Source organism: Pleurodeles waltl, chromosome 2_2, assembly GCF_031143425.1.
Source record: "Pleurodeles waltl isolate 20211129_DDA chromosome 2_2, aPleWal1.hap1.20221129, whole genome shotgun sequence".
Classification (NCBI taxonomy): domain Eukaryota; kingdom Metazoa; phylum Chordata; class Amphibia; order Caudata; family Salamandridae; genus Pleurodeles; species Pleurodeles waltl.
Window position 1 is genome coordinate 1,109,936,080 of NC_090439.1, and position 22,855 is coordinate 1,109,958,934.

Below are 22,855 nucleotides of genomic sequence, written 5' to 3' on the forward strand. Positions count from 1 at the left end.
ACAGTGTTGTACTACAGCTTCTACTCATAGTAAGTGACCTACCTACATTAAATTGGATTCAGTCACTGTATATTGTACTATTTATCAAACACTTGATTCCACAAACCTTTAAGTTCCCAAACTTGGGAAAAGACGATCACATAAGTCACGATCTCAGTCAATTGCCAAACGTAAGACCCTCCCCACTGCCACTCAGTTCTGATGCAAACATCACTATTTGATACAAGTCCTGTATTCTAAACCACGCTGAATGATCATCAAAGGAATTGAAAATGAAACATTATCTTGCCTCCTGTGCTATTTAAAATCCAAGTGAAACTGTTCCAAACTCTTATAAAGAAACAATAACTTAATATCGTGCCTAAAACAATAAATCAAATTTTTGAGGCATCGGAACCCATAACAAAAGTCAGTCTTTTTTGGCTCAAAAAATATTTCCTGGTTTATGGTTGAACAACGCTGTTCACAAAAAGCCTCCAAAACATGCAAAATGAGAAAAAAACGAACATAAAAAAAACACGTGTTTCTGGAAAGTCTGAGAAAGGCCAAGATGTGAAACCTTTTATGAACAGTTATTACCTTCTAAAGTAGATTGTCGGGGTTAGCAAATGGGAACATAATCTCAAGGAATAAGGAGTAATAGTTACCGCCCAGAGTGGCTGCTATGATGTTTGAATTTTACTGGTACAATCTGACCAATCTCATTTTAAACAACAAGCATCAATGCTTCTGACATAAATATAAGCTATGGAGATACATGATGGCCAGCTTTGTTGCACCAACCACTCTTGGGCGGCCACGGGTGGGGGAGAGGGGGTGCAAGAGGGGAACGCTTCCCCCCCAGATTTAGGTATCGCCTGGTGTGCAGGCTTACAGTGCAGCGTAACAGTATGGCCGCCATAGTGTGACGCTGCCTGCACTAATGAGGCTGTGGCCCCTGCCAAAAACAGTCATGGACGCCCCCCCTGAAAAAAGTTCTGCGGACGCCCATGCATAATTGGCAAATATCTCTAAATGGTAATAAATATAGTTGTTCTGCATCACCCTGGACTGTGGTAAATCCTCATTGTTATGTTAGACGTAAGGGCGCTAATAACTTCAGTATGCTCTACCCACGCACAAAGGTGGCCGTTTGTGAAATGAGAACCTAAAGCAAATCATTTGCAATTCGAGTAAAGATGCAAACTTAAATATGTGTTTGTGACACTATTGCCTATATTTCACAGCAGTGCTGTATTCACCTTAGTAAATGTTGTCCACCTACTCTTCAGACAATATTCCTTGCCCTCACCCAGGATTGTGGGGTATGTGCACATTGTGGCGGAAAACCACCTCTTGATTTGATAAGCTTTTCTTGATAGTTGTAAATCCTTTCTCAGTTTTCCCATTCATTCTTGCTGTGACCTGGATGTCAGGTACACTATGGTTAGCCCCGGCAGGCCACAGTTCCCTACAGTGCAACCCACTTCCAGGCGATCGTCTTGCGTCTACGCGACAACATTGTATATAGGTTGCACGGGTTGTAATCCTATATCTTTCTACTGCACAGGCCAACACAGCATTAGACGGCGCATGACAAGACCTTTGGAGATCAGGGTTACTACACACATCTGCAGGATTCTATATCTGTCAACAAATTGTGAGTATTAAAAATTATTTTACTAATGGCGCTCCTCGTTAGCAATGGTCCAACACTATTTCCAGGTCCATCGTTTATCACCCCTTTGCCATTCATCACCAAGGAAAAGTCCATTGGAACCGCATCAAGTGACTCCATGTATTGAGCACAGGTTCCAAATTCAATACTATCTAATTAATTCCTTCCCAAGCTCCATTCTTCCTCCCTGAAGATTCACAGCATCCGTCTCTCAGGCGCGCTCTGCAGCGGACCGAGCTCTCTGGCGGCTGCACATGAGGCCTATTAATCTCGGTTTCTGGTTATCTGGCCTCAAGGCGGTGCCAATCACTGGTGGGTGATTAATGTGGAGGGCCATTTAGCAAAGCTGATGCAGATCAGTGTTGCAGAGGGTGTCAAATATCAAGCCCTGACTGTGAAGAGCTGTGGGTGGCCTCACCCAGGATCTCTTGGGGTTCTCCGGACTGATCAATAACTATACGTCTGCGGTTTGTATGATTCTGATCCTGTCTAGATTGAAACGGATTTGAACTTCTTGGACAGTGAATGAGAGTAACTATGTATACATGTGGTGCAGCCTAAACTTGGCCCTTGAGTGCAAAGGTCATGGCAGAGTTTCACACATTGGAATCACCTGCATAGACGTTGGGTATCCTGAAAACTTACCATGACTCCAGCCTGAGAAATCATTGCTGTTGGTGAATTCACTGTGAGGGAACTCCCCGATGAGACCTCCAGAGCATGGATCCATCAGAGGGCTCAGTGGCTAAGTACTTCAGCATGCTGGATTCACCACCTGCCCGAATACACTAATAGTGGACAACTCAGGGACACGGGGTACAGTCAGAGGAGCTGGTTCAATGAATCAGAAATTCACAGAACTATGAACCTAAGTCAATCTTTCTCTGAAATAAACATTTCCTCCTAAAAATAAACAACGCAGTGACATATAACAATGTATCAAACAAATGCTAGCAACAAGTAAATAGAAATGTTCCTCACAAGCAATAAACACTAGGCATTCTCTTACTTTATATTTTTAGAGACAAAAGTGTAAACCTCAGAAAAGGATTCAGCGTAAAGTTCATGAACACTGTGCAAAGCACAGCAGAAAACAGGAGAACTACACAACAATACGTGTAAAGTTCGGCAAATATATAAATAATTCCAGTAGAGTCATGTCTCTCCTGGGTCTGGCCTGTCCCACAGCAATCCATGATGCCCAGCCTGTACGGTCACAATGTTGTCATTTCCGTTTCCAGGTTGGTGTCACCTGTGATAACCTGATTACTCACTGGCAGGCTTTATTACTCCTACTGCTGCTCTGCCTTGCTTCAGGTCGACCCATCTCCTCAACAGGAAGCTTTACTGAAGGGCTTTTCATAGTTTTAACCCTTCATCGTGCTGGCACTAATGGGGCCATCCGATGTAGAGAAAAGAAACAGTTTTCCTTGCAGAGTCCTGCATCTCTAACAAGCAGCAACATTAGGTGTTGTGGAATATTTGTTTAATGATGTCAGCAGAGGGTTTGAGATGCATTATTCACTGGAGGGCCCATTTAAAGGGCTTCTTTCCCCCACAATCCACCGGGGAGGCCACCCTCATGGATTGAGGCCTTTTTCTTGGAGCGCCAAATTAGATGCTCTTTCGTGTGCTGTGTTAAAAATGTCCTTGGTAGGCCTCCCGGGGAGATAATCAAAGATGCCCATAGCCAGGGTAAACTCCCATAACAGCCTTTCCGTAACATGGGCTGAGAGGGAAGGCTTCGACAGAGGTACACGTAGGCTGCAAAACTAATAGCAAAACACCCCAACAATAAAGACCAAAATGCCCCATCTCAATGAGTAAAACTAAAGGCACACCTGCTTACTAATTGCCTCAAAATATTCTTTAAAGAGGGCGTCCAGTGTAGCAATATAAAACAGTTCTCTTTGTCCAGTCCTGTAGCTTTAACACTCAACAATAGGTATTCTAGAGTGTATGTTTGATTGAAGTAGGCTTGGGTTTTGAGACCTAATATGCAATCATTCATCACATGGATCCTTTATGAATGAAGAACTGTACTCTTTTGAGGGATAGAGTTGCATCAGCTTGAAATATTACCAATGGCTTAAAAGTCAGCAAATATTTCCAAAACCAATTATGGAAAAGGTGTCTTTTGGTTACAAAAGACCCGAACCACTTACTAAGCAGATTTAGGGGACGGTATAGGAATGTTCAGTATTTATAAAATACCTACGAGAAAGCAACAGCACATCAAGAGTGTTCACTGGTAGGTACCAGAGCGTTTAGAGGGCCGCTCATCCTGGGCAAAGTAATTTGTCTTGGTAAATACACCCTGATTCTCTGTGGTGATGTTCCATATTGACATTATGTAGACACTGCAGTCTAGAGCAGGGAAATGCTGCAGTTTTCCAAAAATCTCTGCACTTAGAGGTTCCTCCATGCTAAGTAAATTTGGCATGCTGGATTAAACAGGACAGGTTTTCCAAAGTTATCCCATCCCTGACACCATGGGCCAAGAGGGCACCTAGGAAAGTCTGGCACTACTTCCGCCCACTGTTGGGGCACAGATAAAAAGGCATGTCCAGACGCCTCACCTTTCGATGGAGTCCAGGGGCTGCCCCTGAGTTTGCTCAGACCCTAAAACAGGACCTGTAGGCAATTAGATGTGCTGGAAAACATGCACCGTTTAGATTCTCCCTCAACAGGTTTTGCCTGTTAAAATCGGGCGGAATTTGTCTAGAGAAGAGTGCTCCGAATGTGTGAAGGACCTGCCTTCATTGATGCACAACACCAATTACTATTGTCATTGCTGATTCCTAGCATGGAACAATGGAAGTCACCCAGGGTAAAAACAGTACCCCTGGCATGTACATCTCCCACCCAAACATGTCTAGCACTCTGCCGAAAAACATTGTCCATGAACATGTAGAACACCTGGCTGATGACCTCTGACATAGGTCTCCGCCCAGAAAAACATACTGATGAGAAAATGAGGAGCGCAATGTCTCGTGGCTCCCGCCCCAGGGGATTTCAATCCTGCACTCGTATATTTTGGATGCATCAGGGGTGTAGGGCCCACGAGCCCCAGGGGGTCTCCTCAGCCCAGTAACCTGGCATGAGAGCGGCTGAGTGAGTCCGGAGGGGACCCCTCCATGTACTTTGCAGGGCCCCCCCCTCAGGTTTCCTTACGCCAGCGGGATGCATTTGTATGGTCATCGTACAGTGGACTTTAGCTTCTTGTGCCCAGTGCACCTTATACACATTACACAATTTTAACTGAATGGGAACGTTGCATTGTTTAATATGTGTTTTTTTCATGCAGGGAAGCGGGAGGTTGACACCCAAACTCGATGGATGTCTTCTGAGCAACAGGGAGCCGAGGGTTATAATAGAAATTATCGGAAACAATGTATCTGCAGGTAAGTTTGTGTATCATTTTCTATAACTAGTTGCAACAAATTGACACATGTACCTTTCTACATAGGAAACCTAACTGTTTTGCAAGCTCCATTATGTGTCTGGAGGACAGAAATATACTGCTACTGAGTTGTGTTTGTGTTATATAGGACTCTCCATGATGTCACAAGTATCAGAAGGATTGATTTCACAATCTAATCTATGTAGAATTACAACTAAAAATAACCTGCACTCTGTTGGTAAATTTAACAGAAAGTTATGCTAACACTTTACACATTGTGCAACAGACAAGTGATTGCATGCTAGCACCTAGACTGTAATTTGTGTTGTGTTGTGTAGTGCAGATGTGTGTCACCATAGCGTAGGTGGTCCATATAATTCCCAGTTTACCTGTAATTTCCTTCCCTAGCTAACATTTTATTTGCATAAATCTTTTCACGTTGATCGCGAAGTTCCTTGCAATCAAAATTCCATTTCTAATGTATAAATCTCAGTTTGTAGGCTGTTTGCAACGTTCAACATACCCACAGTTGGATAGTGAACTATACAATGAAACTATATTTATGATTTAGAAGGAAGAAAAATATAAATAAGCTGTTATCTCACAGATGAATACAAATATTAGGAAAGCAATGAGGGAACCCAAAACAACATACCCTTATAACAAAGACTGAAAGGACAACACAGTTAACCAAAACCTCATCTCCTTCTAAAAGACAGGTCCACCCTTTCCTCATACTTCTTCACCATCTCCTGCTCACTGTTGCCATATCTTCCATCATCTCGCACCGTTAGGTTGAGCCCAAATTTTAGCAGTTCTTGAATCAGAGTGGCCATCGTTTGATTCGCGTAGCCTACAGAATCCACTGCTTTCTGTGAAGTGGAAGTGATGTCATGGGATTGGAAAATGACAGACCTTAGCACATTCCTAACTTCTGTAGTAGGAGCTGTTGGACTTGGCCCTCTCTGCAGTGTCACCCCCAAACATTTTCCTTCACCCCTCCTGTTTTCTGAATTTCGTTTTTGTTGGCATTATTATCTGGGCACTGTACCTCTGCTAACCATTGTTAAAGTGATTGTGACCACTCCTTTAAACATGGTAAAAATAGCTTACACCCAATTGGCGCATTTAATTTACTTATACGTTTCTAGTAAAGGGGTTCCTCCTGTGCCCAGGGTCTTTAAATTAAATGCTACTGTGGGCCTGCAGCTCTTATTGTGCCACCCTTGCAAGTAGCCATTCAAAACATGTCCCGTGCCTGCTATTTCAACCTTGTAATGATATGTGAGTTTTGACCACTGACTCCACGTTGCACTTAGCCTAGCACTACACTGTCACATTAGTGACCCCCAGCTTCATTTTGCCTATTGACTTTATCATGGCATTAGATACTGCTATGTTAAAAGCTGCAAGTAGTTTTCCACATTGTACAATGTGCACATGTTTTTATTCTTCGTATTTTTTCCCGCCAAACGCATAGGCTGATAAGAATGTAATCAGACGGCAGGGAACGGACCTGTTTTGGATTGGCACCTTGGGACTGTGGCCATGTCCCGACGTGTTATTTTCAAAGCAGACCTAAAGCAATCAGCATTTTTTGAATAAATAAACTTCTGCAGGGAAAGGGAAGTTCTAGACTTTTCCTTTCTTGTTTGTTCAAAGTATAAGAGGCCGAGACCAGATGGACCGGGAACAGAGAGTGTTTGCAGATCTAAGGCACATCCAGGACGCTGGAGTGTGCCATCATTCCTGTGAGGATAATTGATCCCTCTCTCCTCGATCGATTCTGGGATCTGGTGATCTGATGCTGAAGAAGAGGGAGTTGAAGCAATGATGCCCTTTTCTCATGGTGATGCATATTTTTAAATTCATTATTTGCTTTGAATTAGAATATAGATACATATATTTGCTGTGTATATTGCAGTGGAAAATCATTTGTACATTATTTCATTTAATTGCTGTGACCATTTTTAAACGTGTGCTTTCAGCAAGCTAATCTCCTTTTGGGAACCTTGCGTAGTGAAATGATAAATGTCTTCTTTGGACTAAGAAGCACATTCCAGAGATTTTTGTCAGTGCATGAGTGTTTCAGCTTGGTCATTAGTGAAGCAAAACAAACCTGTGTGCACTTTTAAACTGCCAATTCAACTTGCCAAAATAAACTTTTTGCCAGACCCAAGCCTTCCTTTTTAACATTTATGCCACCCCTAAGCTAGGCCCTTAAAAGACCACAGGGCAGGGTGCAGTGTATTTAAAAAGATGGACATGTGCTTTTAAGTTTTTCATGTTTTGGTAGTGAAAAACTCTCTCTTTTTCACTAATGCAAAGCCAACCTATTCTATAGAATAACATTGGGTTACCTTATTATACTAAATCTTGATTAGGATCAGGAAGAAAGAAAATCTCTGGTCTCAAGTGAATTGCAATTTAAAGTCCTTTTTAAAGGTCAAATCAGATTTAAGTCACAATTCTGAAAATGCCACTTTAAGATAGTTGACGTTTTCTTGCCCTAACTATTTGGTGCCTGCAGCCTGTGCCCTGGGTCACATAACTGTGATTGGAATGGTAATGGTATTTGTGTATTCCTCTCACACATTGAGTAAAAGGGGCGCTAAATGTTGGCAGGATTGTCCATTGTGCCAGGATGTGTGAGGTGGAGCCGATCACTGACCCACTTGCATTTCAAAGGGCTGCCTCATGCACACTCACAAATAACTTTACACCAGCATTTTGCCACCCTAGACCTCTTGGAGCCTGGGCAGGGCGAGGAAGGAAATTTCTAGAACCAGATGTAGGAAGGCCTAGAAGTTTCTCGCACTTCAAAGCCTGGCACCAGGTATAAATAGTGGACCCTCACACCAACTTTTTGGTTCACTCCTGGACCTGCAGAGGACACTCATAAGAACGTCCTTGTATGTCAGAGGACTACCCTGCTACTTATGGTCTCCTTTGTATTTCAGAGGACTGCCTGCTGCTTGTAGCCTGCCATGTACCCTCAGAAGACTGCCTTGCTGCTTGAACCCAGGACTACTAGAGTGATGCACGGGCTGGTTGGCTGGCCTACTGTTCTGAGCTACAGAGACACAACAAGCTTCAGCAACCTTGAACCCACACCTGAACTTTCCTGAAGTGAGTCCTGCCCTCTAAGCGGTACCCAGCCAGCGCTGGACCCTTGGAAGTTGATGCTAAAAGTGCCCAAGCAGCTAAATCTGGAAACTTGGAACATAAGTATTTTTTCCATCAGTAGTGGCCTGGTAGCTGTCAGGAGACCGGGATGTACCTTCTCCCCGATCCACCCAAGGTGCACAGCTGTCAGCTTGACTTTGCAGCACCAAATCCTGTTCAGTGTCTCCTCTTGGAAGGGGTATCTGACCTTGTGAAGCCCTTGTTGGCTACAGCCTGCAGCTTCATCCCGCTGATGACAAAGTCTGAACATAGAAAATCTCCACTGCAAGTTTGTCCAGTGGCTCCCTGACGACAACGCCTCCTCCTCAGACACTGCAGGCTGCCTTGCCCCACTGAACTTTACCTTCACAGCAACAATTTCCTTTTAAGTCCGAAGGTAAGCCAACACAGGACCACTACATGTATCCAAACGATGCTTCATCTCGGTCAGCCAGAATTTTTACTTTTTCCACAGTCTTGAGCAGCTAGATGCCTGCGGTTGGCACTTTGATCTTTTAGACTCTATTTTTTAATTATAAGTTAAAAAATTCATAACTCCGGTTCTACTGATATGTGTTATTCTCATGTCAGATTATTTATTCTTTTTTTTCTTTTTTTTTCTAAACTGGTGTGGGATTTTTCTTGTGTTGTGTTTTTACTTTGTTACTGTTTGTGTGCTGTATAAATACTTAACACAGTGCCTCTGAGCTAAGCCTGACTGCTTTTGTGCCAAGCTACCAGAGGGTGAAGCACAGGTAATTTAGTGACTTTTGTGGCTCACCTTAACCAGGACTCTGGTTGTTGCTTGAAAAGGGACTTCACCACCCCTCAACTAAAACCCCAAATTCCTACAGAAGCCTACTCAGCATCACACCTGTCGGAGGCCCTCTACTCTCTCAAGTACCAGACTGTGGCTCCTTTTCCTGTTGGTACAAAGAATACAAAGTTGATGTTGAAACATTTGAATAAAACATGTTTATCAAAAAAAGATTACAGTTAATAAGTCAAATAAAGGGCCTGATTTAGAGTTTTACAAGCAAAATAATGTTTGTCAAGGGGCAGAGTACTTTTCTCCGTCGCCCTAATGGACAACCTGTCCACCAAATTTAGAGACATTCGCAGGCACCACAAACATCTCTCTACATTGACAGGCATCGCTATCATGGCAGTTCCTGTCAATGCAGGAAAAGTTTGACAGATGATATTGTCAAACCTTTTCAAACGTCATTGTTTTTCAGAAACAAAGTCTCAAATTGTGAGTCTGTTTTTGAAAAACAAAAGACTATGGACCAAAACACCCTCAGACATTTCTACTAGGGTGTGGGGGTCTTTAGTGATTTTTTCCTACCCCCTCTCCGACAGGTTTTTCCTGGTGGTGACGGAGAAGGGGGAAAAATACATTACATTGTGCACCCTAAATAGGGCAGATAGTGTAATGTCCTTCCATCGACTGCCTCTACTTTGTTCATGAAATACTTACAGCCTGCCTGTCTCTAAATGAGGTGAAACAACAAGGGTTTGGGGGAAAGGGTACTCCGGTGAGGGCAGAGGACAAGGTAGGTCTGTGGCAAGACGCTCTACGGGACTTAACAGGAGGATTACATAGGGATACCCATTAAACACAGCCCCCCTAAGAGTAGGTTAGGTTTCTGGTCCTAAGGAAGTGGCATGATCCATATGGACATTAAATAGGCAAGAAATATGTCGACCTTATTCCATTCATACACCTGAGTCAGAAGAATCATTGCGTCCATTACTGATTTGCTCTGTTGCTTTTAATCATTAGAGGGGCTCCTACACAATAAACTGATTTTGGATCTACCCTAATTATTTTTTATTTACCTTTCCTGCACCAATGTACTACTCACTCTCATAACACCACAACTCTACTGCACCTCACCATTCACATCAACAGCTAGAAAAGATCTCCGGCAAAGAGCCCCCAGTGGGGCCCGTTAGGCATTCCATCACCGGCCCAACGGGGAGCTGCCTGATGATGAAGCATAACACCCCTTGGGGTGTGTGAGGGCTCTTACTCCTGAAAGGGGCTACCCCTGTGTGGGGTTCTGACCTGCACGCAGTGCTTTTGGTTTTTGTAGGAACTGCATACTTACGTTTAGTTATGGACAGGGTACTCCGCCAGAGTATTGCCTGCCAGACGCTAAATCAGCCCAAACTACCTACTGGAACATTGAGCTTTAGATAGAACCTAAGATAAAACTAAATAGACAGCAAGCTAAGGTTATACGTTAAATTTACTAAGAGAGTCTCTTCAAATGTCTGAGAGTCAGGGGGTCATAATGAGCATGGCGGTCCAGACCGCTATGCCGGAGGTGGCGGAAATCACCGCCACCGGCATGGCGGTCTGGACCACCATATTATGAACAAAGGAAGACCGCCACAGGCGGCCCTCCGCCACCGCCAGGCTACCGTCCGCAGGCAGCCTGACGATGGCGGATTTCTCTATCCGTCAGGGCAGCGCTGCAAGCAGCGCTGCCCTCCTTATAAAGAACCAGTGTTCCTCCAGCCTTTCCCTGGCGGTTTCCCTTGCCAGGGAAAGGCTGGCAGAAGGGGAGCACTGGGGCCCCCCTGTGGGCCCCTGTGCACAGCCCCGTTGCACGTCACTGCTCGATTTATGGGCAGTGATATGGGCGATTGGTGCTGCTGCACCCGCCGCACTGCGGCATTGACGACTGCTCCATGTGGAGCCGTCGGCAATGTCCTGGCCTAGCATTCTGCTGGACCGGCGGGCGGGAACACGGTCTTCTACAGGCTGGGGGTCTGAGTTTAGACCGCCAGCATGAACACGGCGGGAAATCCTGCCGTGTTCGTAATGACCCCCTCAGTGTTCATACCTCATACTGCTCAACAGATGCTGGTTCTGATGTTGTTTCCAATTCTTGGCACTGTGTGTCAAGGGCCAGTATCCTTGTGTTTTTTGTTTCTTCTGTGGCCACACCCATCGTTCATTGTCTCTTCCTCATTCATTGCATTTTTTCGGCCTTTCTTTTCTATTGTAGTTTTTCATATAATCTTCCCTCAGACGTCTGTGGCTTGAACCATTTTCCCACCAAAGAACCTTTAAAAGTATTTGTAAACATTTTGTCCTTCATTAAGCCCATCTGGTTGTGTAGTTTTTAATGGACTCACCCAACAACTCTCCCTTTTTTAGTAAATATGTGAACATATATCCACCGTTTTAATTTGTAATTAAGTTGTGAGATGCTGTCCATTTGTGCAAAACTCTTTGGCTAGTCTCTGGTTATTATTTTCGGTTTATGTTTCTTAATTCAAACCTTCATTTTCGCGACGTTAACCCTAATTGTGCCTTTAGTGAGGCATTGTGGCAGTGTGCACTTTAAATGTCACGCGCCATCCATTGCTTTAGCTGAGTGTCTTTCTCACTTTGTGGCTGTTTGAGGGTAAAGTTAAACAGTTTAAAAATCTTGAAATTACATAAAGTGAGAAATACAAGCAAATTATAAAAAATTATATTAGTGTATTTAAGAATGGGGATACGAGAACATGGAAATTCAATATTTTTGCAAATGGGAGGATACAGATCCCGGACAGGGAAACACAGACTCTGGGGCAGTGAGACTATCTGATCATTTTAAAAGTAACAGGTGTTGGCAAAGACAAAAAGGTGTTGCCCATGCAAAACCTATTGGCTTTGCCAACATGTTTTAGCCGTATTGTACATCAGCGTGGCTGCTGTTCAGCATGACTAAACGTTAGTGGTGTGAAGGAGAGTGGCATGGATGGAGTGTCGTAACGTGGAGTGTCATTGAATAGAGTTGAGTGTTTTGGCGTGGCGCAGAGTCATAGAATGGCGTAAAGTGGTGTAGACCAAAGTTGTGTGGAGTGAAGTGGAGTGTCAAGGAGTGGCATAGAGTTGAGTTGCATAGAGTGCTGTGGGCGTCGTGGAGGAAGTAGAGTGTTGTAGACTGGAAGAGCATAGAGTGGAGTAGAGTGTTGTATAGTTGAGTGGAGTAATGTGTCATAGAGTAGAGTGCAGTGGCACTGAGAATCATAGATTAGAGTGGTCTAGAGCACAGTGGAGTGGCATGAAGGGTATTGCGTAAGTAGAGCATAGTGTTGTTGAGTAGAGTTACGTAGAGTGGAGTGGCATAGAGTGGTGTAGTGTAGTAGTGTGGAATGGCATAGAGTGGAGTAGTGTTGTAGAGCGAAGTTTTGTAGATTGTCAGAGTGGAGTGGCATAGAGTGGACTGGCATGGAGAAGTATGTTGCAGTGGCATGGAGTGGTGTCTAGAGAACTGCGTAGGGCATCATAAAGTGGAGTAGTGTTATAGAGTCACACAGAGTGTGGTAGAGTGGAGTGACATAGAGGGGCGTAGATGGTCACAGAATGACGTATTGTGGAGTGTCATAGACTGGAGTACAGTGGCCTACAGTGAAGTGGCGTAAACTACAGTGGTGAGGGTGCAGTGGCGTAGAGTGCATTGGTTTTCAGTAAAGTGGTGTAGAGTGCAGTGCACTGGCATAGAGTGCAGTGGTATAAAGTGGTGTAGAGTGGAGTAGTGTGTTGTAGAAAAGAGTGGAGTAAAGTGGCATGAGTGGTGTAGAGAGAGTTGCATTGAATGTCATTGAGTGAAGTATTGTATTAGAGTGGCATAGAGTGGAGTAGACTGTTGTGGAGTGGATTAGAGTAGAGTTTAGTAGTGCAACATAGAGTGGAGTATTGTGTATTGTTGAAGAGTGGAGTGTTGTAGAGTGGTCTAGAGTTAAGTGGCATAAAGTACAGTAGTTCAGAGTAGGTTTGTGTAGAGTGCATTGGTGTTGAGTAAAGTGGTGTAGAGTGCTTTGACGTAGAGCGCAGTGACGCAAGGGTAGGTCGCTCCCCCTGCCGCTGCAGCTCCTCCAGCTCCTCCAGGTTCCTGAGTTCCTGAGACCTACCTAACAGTAAGTACCCCCACCTCCCAGCCCCTCGCTCTGCCCTGCGCTACTCACCCTCTCTCCTGCTCCTGCTTCTTTTCTTCTTTTCTTCTTCTCTGCTCTTCCTCCTCGCTCCTCGTCTGTAATCTTCTGCTGTACTCTTCTTTTCCCCGTCTTCTCTCTTCTTCTCTTCTTCCTCATCTTCTTCTGTGGTCTTCTGCCTTCTGTTCTTCGTTTTCTGTATCTTCTTCTGTGTTCTTATGTGTTCTTCTGTGTTCTTCTGTTCTTCTGTTCTTCTGTTCTTCTGTTCTTCTGTTCTTCCGGTCCTCTGGTCTTCTGCCTTCGGCTCTTCTGCCTCCTCCGTCTTCTTCTCCCCGCACCTGCCCTCCTGCTCCTACCTCATCCCCCTCCCTCACTCACATCCCCCTCTCTATCTCCCCTATCTAACCCGTTCACTATCTACCTCCCTCACTCCTCCTATCTACCTATCTCTCTATCTCTCTATCCCACTATCTAATCTCCCTCACTCTCCACCTCCTCCTATCTTCCTATCTCTCTATCTATTTCCCTATCTATCGATTTCTCTATCTATCTATTTTCTCTATCTACTTCTCTATCTTCCCCCCCTTCCCGCCACCCCCTCTATTACCTATCTTCCTATCCTCTCACTCTACCTCTCACCCTCACCCACCTCTACAACCCCCCCTCCCCTATCTTCACAACCCTACTCCTATCTTTCTCCCTAATCTCCTAAACCTCCTAACACTCACCCCCCTCCACCCTTAAACCCCCCTCCCCCAGCTCTTCTCACTCTACCTGTCCCCCCCTCCCTCGCGCTTTCCCGCCGCGACCTCCTGCACGCCCCCGCCCCCCAGCTCCCATTCGCCCCCAGCTGACCCCTCCCCCCCTCCTACCTCATATGGCGGCCGCTGCGCGACAGTGGTAGCGACCCTTGACCCAAGGGTAGGTCGCTCCCCCTGACGCTGCAGCTCCTCCAGCTCCTCCAGCTCCTCCAGGTTCCTGAGTTCCTGAGACCCACCTAACAGTAAGTACCCCCCACCTCCCAGCCCCTCGCTCTGCCCCGCGCTACTCACCCTCTCTCCTGCTTCTTTTCTTCTTTTCTTCTTCTCTGCTCTTCCTCCTCGCTCCTCGTCTGTAATCTTCTGCTGTACTCTTCTTTTCCCCGTCTTCTCTCTTCTTCTCTTCTTCCTCATCTTCTTCTGTGGTCTTCTGCCTTCTGTTCTTCATTTTCTGTATCTTCTTCTGTGTTCTTCTGTGTTCTTCTGTGTTCTTCCGGTCTTCTGTTCCCTGTTCTTCCGGTCTTCTGTTCTTCTGTTCTTCCGGTCCTCTGGTCTTCTGTTCTTCTGTTCTTCTGTTCTTCCGGTCCTCTGGTCTTCTGCCTTCGGCTCTTCTGCCTCCTCCGTCTTCTTCTCCCCGCGCCTGCCCTCCTGCTCCTACCTCATCCCCCTCCCTCACTCACATCCCCCTCTCTATCTCCCCTATCTAACCCGTTCACTATCTACCTCCCTCACTCCTCCTATCTACCTATCTCTCTATCTCTCTATCCCACTATCTAATCTCCCTCACTCTCCACCTCCTCCTATCTTCCTATCTCTCTATCTATTTCCCTATCTATTGATTTCTCTATCTATTTTCTCTATCTACTTCTCTATCTTTCCCCCCCTTCCCGCCACCCCCTCTATTACCTATCTTCCTATCCTCTCACTCTACCTCTCACCCTCACCCACCTCTACAACCCCCCCTCCCCTATCTTCACAACCCTACTCCTATCTTTCTCCCTAATCTCCTAAACCTCCTAACACTCACCCCCCTCCACCCTTAAACCCCCCTCCTCCAGCTCTTCTCACTCTACCTGTCCCCCCCCTCCCTCGCGCTTTCCAGCCGCGACCTCCTGCACGCCCCCGCCCCCCAGCTCCCATTCGCCCCCAGCTGACCCCTCCCCCCCCTCCTACCTCATATGGCGGCCGCTGCGCGACAGTGGTAGCGACCCTTGACCCAAGGGTAGGTCGCTCCCCCTGACGCTGCAGCTCCTCCAGCTCCTTCAGGTTCCTGAGTTCCTGAGACCCACCTAACAGTAAGTACCCCCCACCTCCCAGCCCCTCTCTCTGCCCCGCGCTACTCACCCTCTCTCCTGCTTCTTTTCTTCTTTTCTTCTTCTCTGCTCTTCCTCCTCGCTCCTCGTCTGTAATCTTCTGCTGTACTCTTCTTTTCCCCGTCTTCTCTCTTCTTCTCTTCTTCCTCATCTTCTTCTGTGGTCTTCTGCCTTCTGTTCTTCGTTTTCTGTATCTTCTTCTGTGTTCTTCTGTGTTCTTCTGTGTTCTTCCGGTCTTCTGTTCCCTGTTCTTCCGGTCTTCTGTTCTTCTGTTCTTCTGTTCTTCCGGTCCTCTGGTCTTCTGTTCTTCTGTTCTTCCTGTCCTCTGGTCTTCTGCCTTCGGCTCTTCTGCCTCCTCCGTCTTCTTCTCCCCGCGCCTGCCCTCCTGCTCCTACCTCATCCCCCTCCCTCACTCGCATCCCCCTCTCTATCTCCCCTATCTAACCCGTTCACTATCTACCTCCCTCACTCCTCCTATCTACCTATCTCTCTATCTCTCTATCCCACTATCTAATCTCCCTCACTCTCCACCTCTTCCTATCTTCCTATCTCTCTATCTATTTCCTTATCTATCGATTTCTCTATCTATTTTCTCTATCTACTTCTCTATCTTTCCCCCCCTTCCCGCCACCCCCTCTATTACCTATCTTCCTATCCTCTCACTCTACCTCTCACCCTCACCCATCTCTACAACCCCCCCTCCCCTATCTTCACAACCCTACTCCTATCTTTCTCCCTAATCTCCTAAACCTCCTAACACTCACCCCCCTCCACCCTTAAACCCCCCTCCCCCAGCTCTTCTCACTCTACCTGTCCCCCTCCTCGCGCTTTCCCGCCGCGACCTCCTGCACGCCCCCGCCCCCCAGCTCCCATTCGCCCCCAGCTGACCCCTTCCCCCCCTCCTACCTCATATGGCGGCCGCTGCGCTACAGTGGTAGCGACCCTTGACCCAAGGGTAGGTCGCTCCCCCTGCCGCTGCAGCTCCTCCAGCTCCTCCAGGTTCCTGAGTTCCTGAGACCCACCTAACAGTAAGTACCACCCACCTCCCAGCCCCTCGCTCTGCCCCGCGCTACTCACCCTCTCTCCTGCTCCAGCTTCTTTTCTTCTTTTCTTCTTCTCTGCTCTTCCTCCTCGCTCCTCGTCTGTAATCTTCTGCTGTACTCTTCTTTTCCCCGTCTTCTCTCTTCTTCTCTTCTTCCTCATCTTCTTCTGTGGTCTTCTGCCTTCTGTTCTTCGTTTTCTGTATCTTCTTCTGTGTTCTTCTGTGTTCTTCTGTGTTCTTCCGGTCTTCTGTTCCCTGTTCTTCCGGTCTTCTGTTCTTCTGTTCTTCTGTTCTTCCGGTCCTCTGGTCTTCTGTTCTTCTGTTCTTCTGTTCTTCTGTTCTTCCGGTCCTCTGGTCTTCTGCCTTCGGCTCTTCTGCCTCCTCCGTCTTCTTCTCCCCGCGCCTGACCTCCTGCTCCTACCTCATCCCCCTCCCTCACTCGCATCCCCCTCTCCATCTCCCCTATCTAACCCGTTCACTATCTACCTCCCTCACTCCTCCTATCTACCTATCTCTCTATCTCTCTATCCCACTATCTAATCTCCCTCACTCTCCACCTCCTCCTATCTTCCTATCTCTCTATCTATTTCCCTATCTATCGATGTCTCTATCTATCTATTTTCTCTATCTACTTCTCTCTTCCCCCCCTTCCCGCCACCCCCTCTATTACCTATCTTCCTATCCTCTCACTCTACCTCTCACCCTCACCCACCTCTACAACCCTCCCTCCCCTATCTTCACAACCCTACTCCTATCTTTCTCCCTAATCTCCTAAACCTCCTAACAGTCACCCCCCTCCACCCTTAAACCCCCATCCCCCAGCTCTTCTCACTCTACCTGTCCCCCCTCCCTCGCGCTTTCCCGCCGCGACCTCTTGCACGCCCCCGCCCCCCAGCTCCCATTCGCCCCCAGCTGACCCCTCCCCCCCCTACCTCATATGGCGGCCGCTGCGCGACAGTGGTAGCGACCCTTGACCCAAGGGTAGGTCGCTCCCCCTGCCGCTGCAGCTCCTCCAGCTCCTCCAGGTTCCTGAGTTCCTGAGACCCACCTACCAGTAAGTACCCCCCACCTCCCAGCCCCTCGCTCTGCCCCGCGCTACTCACCCTCTTTCCTGCTCCTGCTTCTTTTCTTCTTTTCTTCTTCTCTGCTCTTCCTCCTCGCTCCTTGTCTGTAATCTTCTGCTGTACTCTTCTTTTCCCCGTCTTCTCTCTTCTTCTCTTCTTCCTCATCTTCTTCTGTGGTCTTCTGCCTTCTGTTCTTCGTTTTCTGTATCTTCTTCTGTGTTCTTCTGTGTTCTTCCGGTCTTCTGTTCCCTGTTCTTCCGGTCTTCTGTTCTTCTGTTCTTCTGTTCTTCCGGTCCTCTGGTCTTCTGTTCTTCTGTTCTTCCGGTCCTCTGGTCTTCTGCCTTCGGCTCTTCTGCCTCCTCCGTCTTCTTCTCCCCGCGCCTGCCCTCCTGCTCCTACCTCATCCCCCTCCCTCACTCGCATCCCCCTCTCTATCTCCCCTATCTATCCCGTTCACTATCTACCTCCCTCCCTCCTCCTATCTACCTATCTCTCTATCTCTCTATCCCACTATCTAATCTCCCTCACTCTCCACCTCCTCCTATCTTCCTATCTCTCTATCTATTTCCCTATCTATCGATTTCTCTATCTATCTATTTTCTCTATCTACTTCTCTCTTCCCCCCCTTCCCGCCACCCCCTCTATTACCTATCTTCCTATCCTCTCACTCTACCTCTCACCCACCTCTACAACCCCCCCTCCCCTATCTTCACAACCCTACTCCTATCTTTCTCCCTAATCTCCTAAACCTCCTAACACTCACCCCCCTCCACCCTTAAACCACCCTCCCGCAGCTCTTCTCACTTTACCTGTCCCCCCTCCTTCGCGCTTTCCCGCCGCGACCTCCTGCACACCCCCGGCCCCCAGCTCCCATTCGCCCCCAGCTGACCCCTCCCCCCCCTCCTACCTCATATGGCGGCCGCTGCGCGATGACGCAGCGGGCGCGCCAGAGGCAAGCCCGTCTGCGCCCGTCCGCGCCTGGCCCGCGCCCAGCCCGCGCCCAGCGCCACGACCCCTGGTCCCAAGCTCTCCCAAGCCCCGCTGATCCGCTACGACCCCACCACCCTCCACGCCCTCAACCCAGGACGCTCCAACACCTGCTTCCAAGCTCACCCCAAACGCACCCATGGACCCTTCGTCTGCAACTCCTGCAAACGCATCTTCCACCACGCTACTACCACGACCACAAGCCCACGCGCCATCAACCACCTCAAGTGCATCCTAGTCAACGCTCGCTCCGTCCACAAACACGCCGTCGAACTCTGGGACCTCCTGGATTCCACAGCACCGGACGTCGCCTTCATCACGGAGACCTGGATGAACGCCTCCTCTGCGCCAGACATCGCCACCGCCATCCCCAAAGGCTACAAGATCTCCAGGAAAGACCGCCCCAACCAAGCAGGAGGAGGTATCGCCATCGTCTTCAAAGACTCCATCAGCGTCACCACCTCCACCGAAGACACCCCTCTCGCCACTGAACACCTGCATTTTCAGATTCGCACCGACCCGAGGACCACCCTCAGAGGATCCCTCGTCTACCGTCCTCCCGGACCACGCGCCCCTTTCAGCGACGCCATCGCCGACTTCATCTCCCCACACGCCCTCGCCTCACCGGACTACATCCTCCTAGGCGACCTCAACTTCCATCTGGAGCAAAACAACGACCCCAACACCACCACCCTGCTCGACAACCTCGCCAACCTCGGCCTCAAACAACTGGTGAACACCGCCACCCACATCGCCGGACACACGCTCGACCCTATCTTCTCCGCCAGCAAACACGTCTTCTTCAGCCACACCTCCGCCCTACACTGGACCGACCACAGCTGCGTCCACTTCACATTCCGATGCGAGACCCGCCACCTCCGCACTCAACCCATCCCTCATCGACAGTGGAACAAGATCCCTGAAGAGCAACTCTTCTCCGCACTAGCCGCCAACCAACCCACCCTCACCACCGACCCCAACGACGCAGCCCTCAAACTCACAAACTGGATCTCCAACTGCGCAGACAACCTTGCTCCCCTCAAACGCACGCATCGACAGACCAACACCAAAAAACCTCTCTGGTTCTCTGACACCCTCAAAGAATCAAAGAAAACTTGTCGCGCCCTGGAGAAAGCCTGGCACAAGGACCACACCGCTGACAACATGAACGCCCTCAAGAACGCTACCCGCGAACACCACCACCTGATCCGCGCTGCCAAAAGGAACTTCTTCACCGACAGACTGGACAAAAACAGCCACAACAGCAGAGAACTCTTCAGCATCGTCAAGGAGTTCTCCAACCCCAGCGGCAACGCCAACGCCGTCACGCCCTCTCAGGATCTGTGCGAATCCCTCGCCACTTTCTTCCATCGCAAGATCAGCGCCCTCCATGACAGCTTCGGACACCAGACCCAACCAAACACCACCGAACCCGCACCCCCGGCCATCACCCTCAACAACTGGACCCACATCAACACGGAAGAAACCAAATCCATCATGAACTCTATCCACTCCGGCCCCCCTTCGGACCCTTGCCCGCACTTCATCTTTAACAAAGCCGACGACATCATCGCCCCGCACCTCCAGACCGTCATCAACTCTTCTTTTTCTTCTGCTACCTTCCCCGAATGCTGGAAACACGCCGAAGTCAACGCCCTACTAAAGAAACATACGGCTGACCCGAGCGACCTGAAAAACTTCCGCCCCATCTCTCTTCTGCCTTTCCCAGCCAAAGTAATAGAGAAGACCGTCAACAAACAGCTGACCACCTTCCTGGAAGACAACAACCTGCTCGACCCCTCACAAACCGGATTCCGACCCAACCACAGCACTGAAACCACCCTCATCTCAGTCACAGACGACATCAGAACCCTGATGGACAACGGTGAAACAGTCGCCCTCATTCTCCTCGACCTCTCGGCTGCCTTTGACACCGTCTGTCACCGCACCCTAATCACCCGCCTCCGCTCCACCGGGATCCAAGGCCAGGCCCTGGACTGGATCGCCTCCTTCCTCGCAAACCGTTCACAAAGAGTTTACCTCCCTCCGTTTCGCTCAGAACCCACCGAGATCATCTGCGGCGTACCTCAAGGCTCATCATTCAGCCCGACACTCTTCAATGTCTACATGAGCCCCCTCGCCAACATCGGACGCAAGCACGACATCATCATCACCTCCTACGCCAACGACACCCAACTTATACTCTCCCTCACCAAGGACCCCGCCAGCGCCAAGACCAACCTACAAGAGGGTATGAAGGACGTCGCAGATTGGATGAGGCTCAGCCGCCTAAAGCTGAACTCTGAAAAAACGGAAGTCCTCATCCTCGGCAACACCCCGTCCGCCTGGGACGACTCCTGGTGGCCCACGGCCCTCGGCACCGCACCGACCCCCACAGACCACGCCCGCAACCTCGGCTTCATCTTGGACCCTCTTCTCACCATGACTACGCAAGTCAATGCCGTGTCCTCCGCCTGCTTCCTCACCCTCCGCATGCTCCGTAAGATCTTCCGCTGGATCCCCGCCGACACCAGAAAAACCGTGACCCACGCCCTCGTCACGAGCCGCCTGGACTACGGCAACACCCTCTACGCCGGGACCACAGCCAAACTCCAAAATCGCCTGCAACGCATTCAAAACGCCTCGGCCCGCCTCATCCTAGACGTACCCCGCAGCAGCCACATCTCCGCACACCTGAGACACCTGCATTGGCTCCCAGTCAGCAAAAGGATCACCTTCCGACTTCTCACCCACGCACACAAAGCCCTCCACGACAAGGGACCGGAATACCTCAACCGACGCCTCAGCTTCTACGTCCCCACCCGCCACCTACGCTCCTCTGGCTCCTCTGGCCTCGCACTTGCTGCTGTCCCTCGCATCCGCCGCTCCACGGCGGGTGGGAGATCTTTCTCCTTCCTGGCGGCCAAGACCTGGAACTCCCTCCCCACCAGCCTCAGGACCACCCAGGACCACTCCGCTTTCCGGAGACTCCTAAAGACCTGGCTGTTCGAGCAGCGTTAACCCCCCTTTTTTTCCCCTAGCGCCTTGAGACCCGCACGGGTGAGTAGCGCGCTTTATAAATGTTAATGATTTGATTTGATTTGATTTGATATGTATGACTGAGATAATGTATGAAAAGGACTGACCTGTTTCACCACGGTTCCCTGAGAGGGGGCTAGAGTGTTGTGCTTTTTGAATTGCCACAATTTCTTGACACTCTGTGAGATTAGGAGGGCAGGTAAGGCACTGTGAGCTAGGTGGGTATTTTGGTGTGACAGTACTGATTTAGTAGAAGTGGGGCAGCCCCTGCATTCTGACGTTCTGTTGTCCCATGGCACAGTTCTGCAAAATCAAAATCCCTGCGACAGCATACAGTAGATTGTTTCAGAGTAGAGTGAAGAAGTGTAGAGTGGAGTAGTGTAGGGTAGAGTGCAGAAGCATAGAGTAGAGTGGTGAAGAGTGCAGTGGCATAGAGTACAGTGGCGCAGAATGGAGTGTCACGGAGTGAAGTGGTGCAGAGTAGATCAGAATGAGGTAGAGTATAGCGGTGTTAAATGAATTGGCGTAGAGTGTAGTAGAGGGGCATAGAGTTGAGTGAAGCAGAATGGATTGCAGTGGCACAGAGTGCAGTGGTGCTGAGTAGAGTGGCATAGAGTTCAGTGGCAGAGACTGAAGTCTTGCAGAATGAAGTGTCATAGAGTGCTGTGGTGTATAATGCATTGGCATAGAGTTCAGTGGTGTAGAGAAGAATGATGCACAGTAGTGTAGTATAGAGATCAGTAGCATAGAGTAGAGTGGTACAAAGTAGAGCAGAGTGGCGTGTAGAGTTGTGTAGATAGGCATAGCATGCAGTGGTGTACGGTACAGTGCTGCAGAGTGGAGTCTAGTGACATAGAGTGCAGTGGTGCATAGTATTTGGCATAGGGTGCAGTCATGAAAAGTGCATTGGCTTTGAGTAAAGTGGTGTACAGTGCATTGGCACAGAGTGCATTAGAGGGATGGAGAGCACAGTGGCATAACATGGTGTACAGTAGAGTGGCATAGAGTGGCACAGCATAGATTGCAGTGGCATGGATTGCAGTGGAGTAGCGTGCAGTTGCGTAGAGTAGATTGTTTCAGAGCTTTTAACTGTATCAAGGTAATGTTATAAATGATGTCCCCTAGTGTTTAGCTTCAGAGAGGAGAATTCTAGCAGAGCTGACCCATGTGTGGAACAGATGCCCTCCGGGGCATGCAGCCTGTCTAAACTGGTTTTACACTTCCCTATGAAGACCACTTGACTAAGGCAACAGAGGTATGGGTTTCAGTGCTCACAGAGATCACACAGTGAAGTGTTGTAGAGTTGAGTGGAGTGGTACAGGGTAGAGGGGAGTGTTGCAGTGTAGAGTGCAGTGGCATTGAGTAGTGGGGTAGTGTGCACTGGAGGAGAGCAGAATAGTACAAAGTGGAGTGTATTGGGATAGAGTGCAGTGTTACAGAGTGGAGTGGCATAGAATGGAGTGATGCTGAGTAGAGTATCCTAGACTTG